This window comes from Rhagoletis zephyria, unplaced genomic scaffold (assembly GCF_001687245.7).
Source record: "Rhagoletis zephyria isolate East Lansing unplaced genomic scaffold, Rhagoletis_zephyria_1.1 Rzeph_scaffold_00089, whole genome shotgun sequence".
NCBI classification, from domain to species: Eukaryota; Metazoa; Arthropoda; class Insecta; order Diptera; family Tephritidae; genus Rhagoletis; species Rhagoletis zephyria.
The window spans coordinates 175,127-184,191 of record NW_016157173.1 but is presented as its reverse complement, the minus strand read 5'-3'; positions in this window follow the sequence as shown (position 1 = coordinate 184,191).

Genomic DNA, 9,065 nt, shown 5'->3' with positions numbered 1-9,065 from the left:
GTCGATGTTCTTAACATCCAAACGTTGGTAATTATTTTATTAGTCCGAAGTTTTTTTCTGGCAAATTTATAAATACTGTCAAATGAAGAGCAGTGTTGCATTCGTAAAAACAAGTGAGAGAGCTGAATCAAATTATAACAAATATGTTTAGCAGAATAGAAGCCAATCTCACCAAAATAACGAATGTTTCAAGAAATAAATAATTCTGTAAACAAACATTTGACATTTATACACTTGCACAAAACTGGTTTTTTGCGTTCCATCAGTTTTTCTTGTGAGAGATTTTTTGTTTTTTACAATTCTACAGGTTTTAGTCAAAAAATCGCTGGAACGCACGTTATATTTAGTATTTTCTAGATTTCTTTCAAAATATCGAAAGCATCGATGTTTTCGACATCGAATTTTTAAGTCTGATATATCGACATCGAAAGTAACGATTTTTTTCTGATGATATCGCAACCCTAAATGATGGGAGTAGGGTTCGAAAGATACTATCGATATTGAGTAAGCATCGATACTGAGGGTATAAAAATGAGTACTTTAATACTCGATACCTTATTTGGTGACTTTACTCGATACTTTGCAAAGTACTCGTAGTATCGAAAACTTTTTAAAAAACACACTTTAAATTTTTTCTTCAATTGGCAACCCAATTTTCTTTGCTTATATGGATTACTATCATTCAATTTTGTCCATCACTTAAAATTAACTGAAATTTCGTGTAGTCTGTTGCATAACATAAACCAAATAATTTAAAGTTTAATGTCCTTATTCATAAAAAATAAAGTAGGTTTAAAGAGCTTAATAAAATGACAATTTTTTACATTTTTCAGTTTATAAACCTTTTTTATTTTGTATGAATAAGGCCATCAAACTTTACGCAAAGTTCACGAAAATGTAGAATTTTTAGAACCCTTTTGGGTAAGCAGTTTTGTAACCTATTCAACTTTACCGTTGACTTTTAATTCAAACTTGCACATTAGTATACTAAAATTGAATAGGCTACAAAAATGCATACCCAAAAAGTTTACAAAAATTCTTAATAAAATTTGAAATTCGTGAAAGTATATATATATATACATATGTGTGTGTGTATGTATGTACATTTAACGTCAAAATTACTTCTAACGTGAAAGTAAGTTCTGCAATGAAATAAAAATCAAATATTCTAAATTTCTATTGTTTTAATTTCAATGAGTCCGATACTGAGTAGCATCGATACTTTTTCCCTGATGCTTTTAGAGTATCGATACCATGAGCTCGATGTCAGAATGAGTACTCGGTATCGATACCAAAGTCTGAAATTTCGAACCCTAGATGGGAGATTTCCACGCGATGAGCAAGTGAAATAAAAGCTTGTAAAAACAACAAAAATATGTAAAACTATAGATGAACAGCGTTTGTAAGGTTTTTCATAACATGGTATAAAACGTTCTTTAAGATAAACCGCCAGGTGGAGGTGCAGTCAAGTTATTACTAAAAATCCTAGTTATGATCCGATTTGGATCATATTCGAGATATATAGATATTGGTAACGGTAGGAGCAATGCTATTGCAAAAAACGCCGCAAGGTGGCAAGGTGGTCCAGTTATTTCTAAAAATCGTCAAGTGAAGTAATTCGGAGACATCAGGGACCAAAGCCACTGTTGAATCAACCACTAAACAGAATAAAGACAATACAATACAATTGTAAAATATTTAAGGTGTTTAGTCTGAAATAAGTCTATGTATATTGGATTTCTTTGGAATAATGATACTCCTCCATTTTGAAATTGGTACCAACTAACCGGATCATTGTTGTCGCAAGAACTTCTTCACGGACATAACGCTTATTATGTTATCTAAGAGGGGGGGGNTTGGGTTTTTCGACTCGCTGAACCCGAAGCCGAGATCCGTTTACCTCCATAATGTTAGGTTCCAGGTCATTTGAGCGTCAAATAGGACAAAAAATTGGGGGGGGGGGGGAAATAACACAAACGGCAATAACGCAATTGCCCAATTGAATATGAAATAAAACACATTTTCTTTATTTCATTTCTCGTTGAGCAATAAGACCAACTTTTAAAATTAACAATTTGAGTAATAAAGCACAATGGTACACATATCGCACACCGTCTTCAAAAGAGTCACAACTCAAAATAATACGTTCGTCAGAATATGCTACAAACTTATTCGTAGCACATGCTAATCATATGGGCAAGGGCGACTTTACCTTAGGTTTTTGTAACAAATTATAACAAAAATTTGCTCCACCTTTTGCTGAAAGGTAAATAAAAGCGCTGTGTACATTTTTGGCGCATAATTTCAAAAATGCCAAATTTTGAGTTGTGACTCTTTTGAAGACGGTGTGCGATATGTAGGTAGTCAGCCAGTTACATTAGACAAAAAGTAGTACATGAACAAGTTAAATGGACGGATTTGTAAGTACATGTACAATTTTGAAAGTGCCCAGCGTCGCGGCGGTCCGCGTTCGCACTAATGGCATAATAACCGTTTAGAAAAAAGAAAAATAATAAAATAAAACCAGTTCACTTCTGAAACTGCTTTTCAATGTCCAAGCAATGGGAATTATTGTGTATGGTGTTACTGCATGCACCCATAGTGGAATTTACCAGGTGCCCTTATTTTAAAATTTGCCTGTAAAATGTGAGTATAAGGCAGCCGAATGTCAGAAAATAAAGCGAGAAAGCAGTTTTACTACTTCATCTGTTTATTGCGACATCGTTCAGTGTAAACATTTTAAGGTTTTCCAGCAATGTTTTTAACATATTAAAAAGCATGAAGATAAAATTCACACAAAAGCGCTTTGTCCAATATGCCGAGCAGTTATTAAAGACGATGCTTTCCCTGTATTTTGTTACACTTTTCATAAGTAAAAATATTTTGTGAATATTACTTTCTTCATATGAATCATATCACATTGTTTGTTTAATTCAAGGCCTATCAAACAGGTTTAGAGCATTTGAGCAAAAACAACATTTGCCTGTATTTTGTTGTGGCTTCTGGTATCGAATGTGTCAAAAACTTTTCTGATTTTTTTCTTCTGTGAAATATAAAAAAGATGAGAAATTTAAATTGAAAAAATGAAAGTTGTTGCAACTTTCTTTCTTAGTAAACTGGTTTGCTTCTCGAAGCATTGATCCATCCTGTGCCAGGCCTAGTAATCAGCGGTTGTGCTGCCGAGTTGGGCGAGCGTTCCAAAAGCAGCTATTCAATCGTTGGTTTTGTATGGAAAAAGGTTTTACATGTTAATAGACTTTAACAATTTAGAATTTTTGTGAGAAGAAATTAAAAATATTTGACATTTTCGAAAACAAATACTTTGAAAACATCAAATCAGCTGCTATACTTACGGTGACCATCCGTCCTTTATTTTAAAGGACAGTCCCCCCAGTTAACCCCTGTCCTTTAAAATTTTCTTCAAAATAAAGGACGCCTTTTGTCCTTTATTTCTTAAACTGTCCTTTAAACCAGCTCTGCATGTTTCAGAGGTAAATTTTTAAACACAGAATATGAAAAATTAAAATGTCCCTTACAAAATATAATTAAAACCTTCGTTTGTTTCGTACCCCACTTAAGGGTTTCTATTTAATCGGTAATCTTTGTACAATCTATAAAGCACAGTGAAAGTAGTGCCCAGGATCGTGTTGCATGCTGAGTTTCCAGTTCCACTGAAAGAGAACAATAAACCCTCTGCTGCACAGTGGTTCAAAATATTTTTTTTTTGTAAAAGCTTACAATATTTGCAAGATACCAATTGAGCCTGATTTGTGAATTTTTATTTGATTATATTAAATTTTTTAGTGAAAAATGCGGAAAAAGTAGCAATTTTAAGGAAAATTTATTCTCCGGTTCTAGTTGATAAATGTTACATAACAAAAACTATTTGAAAACAATTGTGTGGTTCTCCCAAAACGAAAAATTACACAAAAAAATGTTTGAAATGTTCACCAAAATAAATATTTTTTTTGGTTCTTAGTAAAAATTAGTTGAAAAATGAAGGCTCAGCTGAATTATGAACATTTAATTCCAATTTGGAACCACTGCGTGTTGACTTCGGCGTGCAGTATGAATTATGGTAAATGCATTTTGACAGCAAAGGATGGCGAAGTGATGAAAACGATTTGGCTTCATTTTTCGGAATCGGTTAATTAACTGGTAAATATTTGATTTAAATTATGGGTAAGGTACTTTTATCATACAAGTTTTATGTACGTATTTCCAAATCATTTTGAAAAAAATGTCCTTTATTTTACGTTGGTTAATATGGTCACCGTAGCTATACTGATACTACTTGTCCAATGTGCCTTAGTTTAATTGTATTTTTACCTTTTACCTTCCTTTTATTAGCTCGGGATGTAACTATGTAATATTGATGCGCCTAAAAGATGCATCTAAGACAGCAATAGACGGTCACAAAATCAAGCGTGAACGGGAATTGCTGGTGAAAACGTTGGACCAAATGTTTCAATAAAAAAATTATTTTGGGCGGGACGAAGTTCGCCGGGCCTGCTAGCATTATATAAATTAATAAAATATAGATAAAAAATGTTGGTTATTGAGCTTTAATCCGAATTTCAACAAAATCGGATAATACTTACCATTTCCCCCAACAGCACTTCTTCATTTCTACACGAAATATAGAATATATTACAAATTTCAGGGAATTCGGAGCAATTGGCTAACAATGGCTAAAAAGTTTCACATAAAATTTACATGTTTTGTTTAAATAAATCACAAACAGAAAGACTAGTAAATTCAATAAATCATTTTTGGTTAACAAAAGTTATACGTAACTAAGCTTTACATCACAAATAATGTTTGTATTGCTTACATAAATATAAAAAGAGATCAATGTCCGTGTTTTCTTTTCTATTGAAAAATTTTTAATTTTTGTATTGTACATTAGATCACGCCCTGGAAAATGGCTATATTAGTAGAAAGTAATGCACTTTTGCTTAGTCGGAAGGCAATATTTTAAGAAATTATGAGGTGGGGTTTGTCGAAGGCTGAGGTGAACTCAGCCGATCCAGAGAAAGAGAGGGAGAGAGAGAGCGAGAGACGGATGGCGTTCGTTTGCTGTCCAGAGGTCGGGTCGGAGTGTATGACGGGGAGTAATGACGGGTTAACTGGTGAGTAACGGTGAGAGTGCTGGCAGCACGACAGGTGGCTCTCGACAACGGCGAAGCGACTGGTGATCAACGGTGAGTGCGCTAGCAGCGCGACGGGTGACTCTCAGCAACGGTGAGGGCGCTAGCAGCACGACGGGCGACTCTCACTGACCAGCGTTGCCGTTTTGGTCCAATTGGACCAAAATTGGTAGGTTCATTCTCCTTTGGTAGCTTGGTTGGTTTGATGAACCTTTTGGTAGGCAAAAATGTTTTGAAAATACAACCGAATTAAGCACTAAAATTTGTTCGCTTAATTTATGTTTACACGTGCAAAACATTGCTTTCACTTTGTTCGCACGTATACGATTTCTTTGTTTTTTTCTATATTTTATTAAGCAGACAATTTTCTGTAAACAAAAACTGACTTCCCAAAGCTATGATCGATCAGCTGTTGAAATAGAACGAGAAATTACTTATCGTCTTGAAAAAAAAATTGATGATAGGCAAATTGGATGTGTGGGTGTATTGGTAACAAAGTGCGAGTGTATGCAAATTGAAAAAAATTTGGGAATTTTTTGATTGAAATGCATAAAATGTCTGATTTTGTTTTTTCACGCACAAAAAAAAAATGTTTGAATAAATCAAATTAATCTCAAAGATATTTAAATTTTTTGCAAAATATTTTTATGGAATAAGTAAATTCTTTTATTTAAAGGCACGAATTTGTTTTGTTTAACAATAAAATTTGTATGAATTGTTAACTAATACTGTAAACAATAATATGTGTAGTTTTTATTTTGGCTGTTAATTTGTGCTGAAAATCCCGTAAATTCAAGAAATCTAGCTTTAATGAGGAAAAAAGTTTGGTAGTTTGCAAACTGATTTGGTAGGCGTTTTGGTACCTAATAATATTTTCAAGTGGCAACACTGTCAATGACGTCAGGGAGCCTGGTGAGCAGCAGTAGTTGCACAGCAGAATGGCGGAGAAGCTTTCAGTAGCGAATGGCTCTCAATAGCGAATGGCTTTCAGCAGCTTCGGATGGCCCTCGGTAGCGGCGGACGCTCTCAACGGTGACGGATTGCTCCCAGTAGTCGTGAACAGCTCGGCAAGCGCTTCACGACGGCAGTTGAGCAACCTAGCAAGACTCACTCAGGTACCGCCGTTCCCATAATCGCACAGTGCGTGAGTAGGGGCGGCGGTGACCGTGGCTCGGCCAGCCGGAGACGAATTAGCGCGTCCGAAAGACACACCACCAGACGCCAACCGGTTGGTCGAGCCGTGCTTGGATTAACCTGCCGGAGACGAGAGGTGCAAAACTACCGATGGTACTATCGATAGTTTCAATATTTTTAATTTTCCAGCACTATCGATGATTTTAAAAAACTATCGATAGTTACTTTACATAGTTAATTCTATTTACTATCCTTTCTCTGAAACATTGGAAGCGTAGGTAGTTCCTCACCGAAAAATTCTTTTTGCAAAAATAATACATTTTGTGCAATTTAAGAGGTTTTTCGGTAATGTGCCGTTTTCTATTTGCGAAGGTGGTAGGGGTTTCTATGTTAAAAAAAAAAAACAAATTGGTGATACACCGATCTCACATAAGTAATTTTATTTACATTATATGCACGTGGACACAGTAAAGTCCTAGTTTTAATAATCTCATGCCCTGGGATTGTTTTTATAGCGAAAAACCCCAGTTTTTTTTTATTTCGAGATCAATATGCAATATGTATTTAGAGGTCGTTGAAAGCGTTAAAAGTTTTCCATGTATTTTATATTGATTTTCAAGAATTCTACACCATTTCGAAGAAAAAAGGGGTTTTCCCCAAGCTCTTGTTGTGGAGATATTGCGATTCAAATTGAAAAATTTAAATTAACATATCCGTCTAATTTGGTTACTTTAAGATATAAAAATAACATACCCAGTTCCCCGAAAAAATTGCCCATTCCTCGATTGCCACTTAAACCGAAATTCCCTGCAAATCGGGGAGTTCCCGCGAGTTGACAAGTTGAAGGATGCAGTTGTGTTAATCACTTAGTACATGTCTTGGAAACCACAATTTGCGTGTATTTTAGAGTTTTTTTTTCAGGCACATGCCAAAATTGTAACATTTTTCCCCAGTTTAATTGCAGGTATATACACAGTATGTAACTATGCTACATGGGTTTATCACCGTGTTACTTAGGTGTACGCGGCGTATGAGTAACATTCTTTCGTGCTCAATTTTCATACAAATAATCATGCGTAGTTTTATTTGACCAATCATTATTTCGTATTTATCCATAGATTTTCTTCATCCGTAACTTGATTTGTTTTTTGTAACAGAACAGCTTTATTAAAAAAGCAAAAATTTGGCACAGAACCTGTTATTTTTTAAATTTTTCTTCTGTTAAAGTTTGATTTTTTTTTTAATTTCTTCATTAAAAAAATAAAAAAGCTGGAAAGATTAATTAATTTTTCAGAAACTATAAGCCCTGTCGGAAAGTGATGTATACATGGTTTATGGAGAATTTCATTGGCTTTCATTTGCCGTATATTTAGATTTTTAAATTGGTTCGTAAGATATACGTGATTAAAAGGAAAACCAAATTTTGCTTTAAGCTGAATGACGGTAAATTGCAAACATCTCAAAAAATTATCCATAGAAAAAAAAATTAACTCGATTTTCGGAATCACCGGACAATTCCTCATAGTCCCCTTTTACAAACTCGTTTATATATAACCTCCTATAAGCACCTGCCATTGATATGTCTGCATACCAAATTTCAAGTTCGTGTGGATTATGGTTCCGAAGTTATGGCTGATAAAAAATTACACGCCTATGGGATGTGCCCTTTTACAACTCATTATATATACTCGCCTATAAGCATCTACCATTGACATGTCTGCGTACCAAGTTTCAAGTTCATGTCACTTATGGTCTGGAAGTTATGGCTGATTAAAAATCTCACGCCCCCTTGTCGGATCCCATTTTTTTACCCTATTATAGGCCCAGGTGTCATGGCAACACTCTGTCAAAATTTTGTTCGATTCTGTCCGTCCGTTTAGACTGCAACCTGGCACATACATACATACATACTTTCACAAATATATAGTAGATAAATAATCTTGTAAAAATGCATATTTTTTGTGAAAAAACAATACAATTCCTTTGAAAAATATGAAAAATCGTAGTCTATTTACAAGTACTCGATACCTTTCCGATACTGAGTAGGCATCGATACCTTGTTTGATATAAGTACAAGTACTGATTTGAGTAATACCTTGATGGTACCGATTTATCCCTACTGAAAGTATGACAAAAATTCCACTGTTGTATAGTAGTTAAATTTATCAAGAAATGTACTGAAAACAACAACAACGTAGTTCGCTTGCAGTTCGCTAGAATTTGAATTTACATAATTGTGGAAATTCATGCATACTTCGTGAATGTATGCAGCCGATATCTACTGGGTGTGTACCGAAGAGTACATATATGTGTGGTTATGTATGTACGGTGGTGTATGTATGTACAGTGGAGTACCCAGTAGAAATCTTAAGCATACAACATCGCTGTTGGTGGCATGCGCTTGTTGCTATGTATACATGCCAGTATAAATGAACCTTCATTTCAATTTAACACGCGAGGTTTCTCAGAGCGTATGCGTACCTTAATCATACACTTGTACTACTGCTGTATGCATATGGCAGTATTAATGTTTCAAACATACAAAAATGCATTAATGGAACAGTATTAAAGCATTCTTACAAGATCCCCATATGTAAATGCTACTTTTAATATACGGGGACATACAAACAAGTAGCACATACATATGCAAATGCATATCATGTAAAAGCCCGTTTGTGCTGAAAAAAGTGGGGCACCGAAATTGCGCATATGGAAACTGTGCATTTAGACATTATTTCGGTTTCAACCGAAACTGTGCATGTATGCTTTATTTCGGTTTTT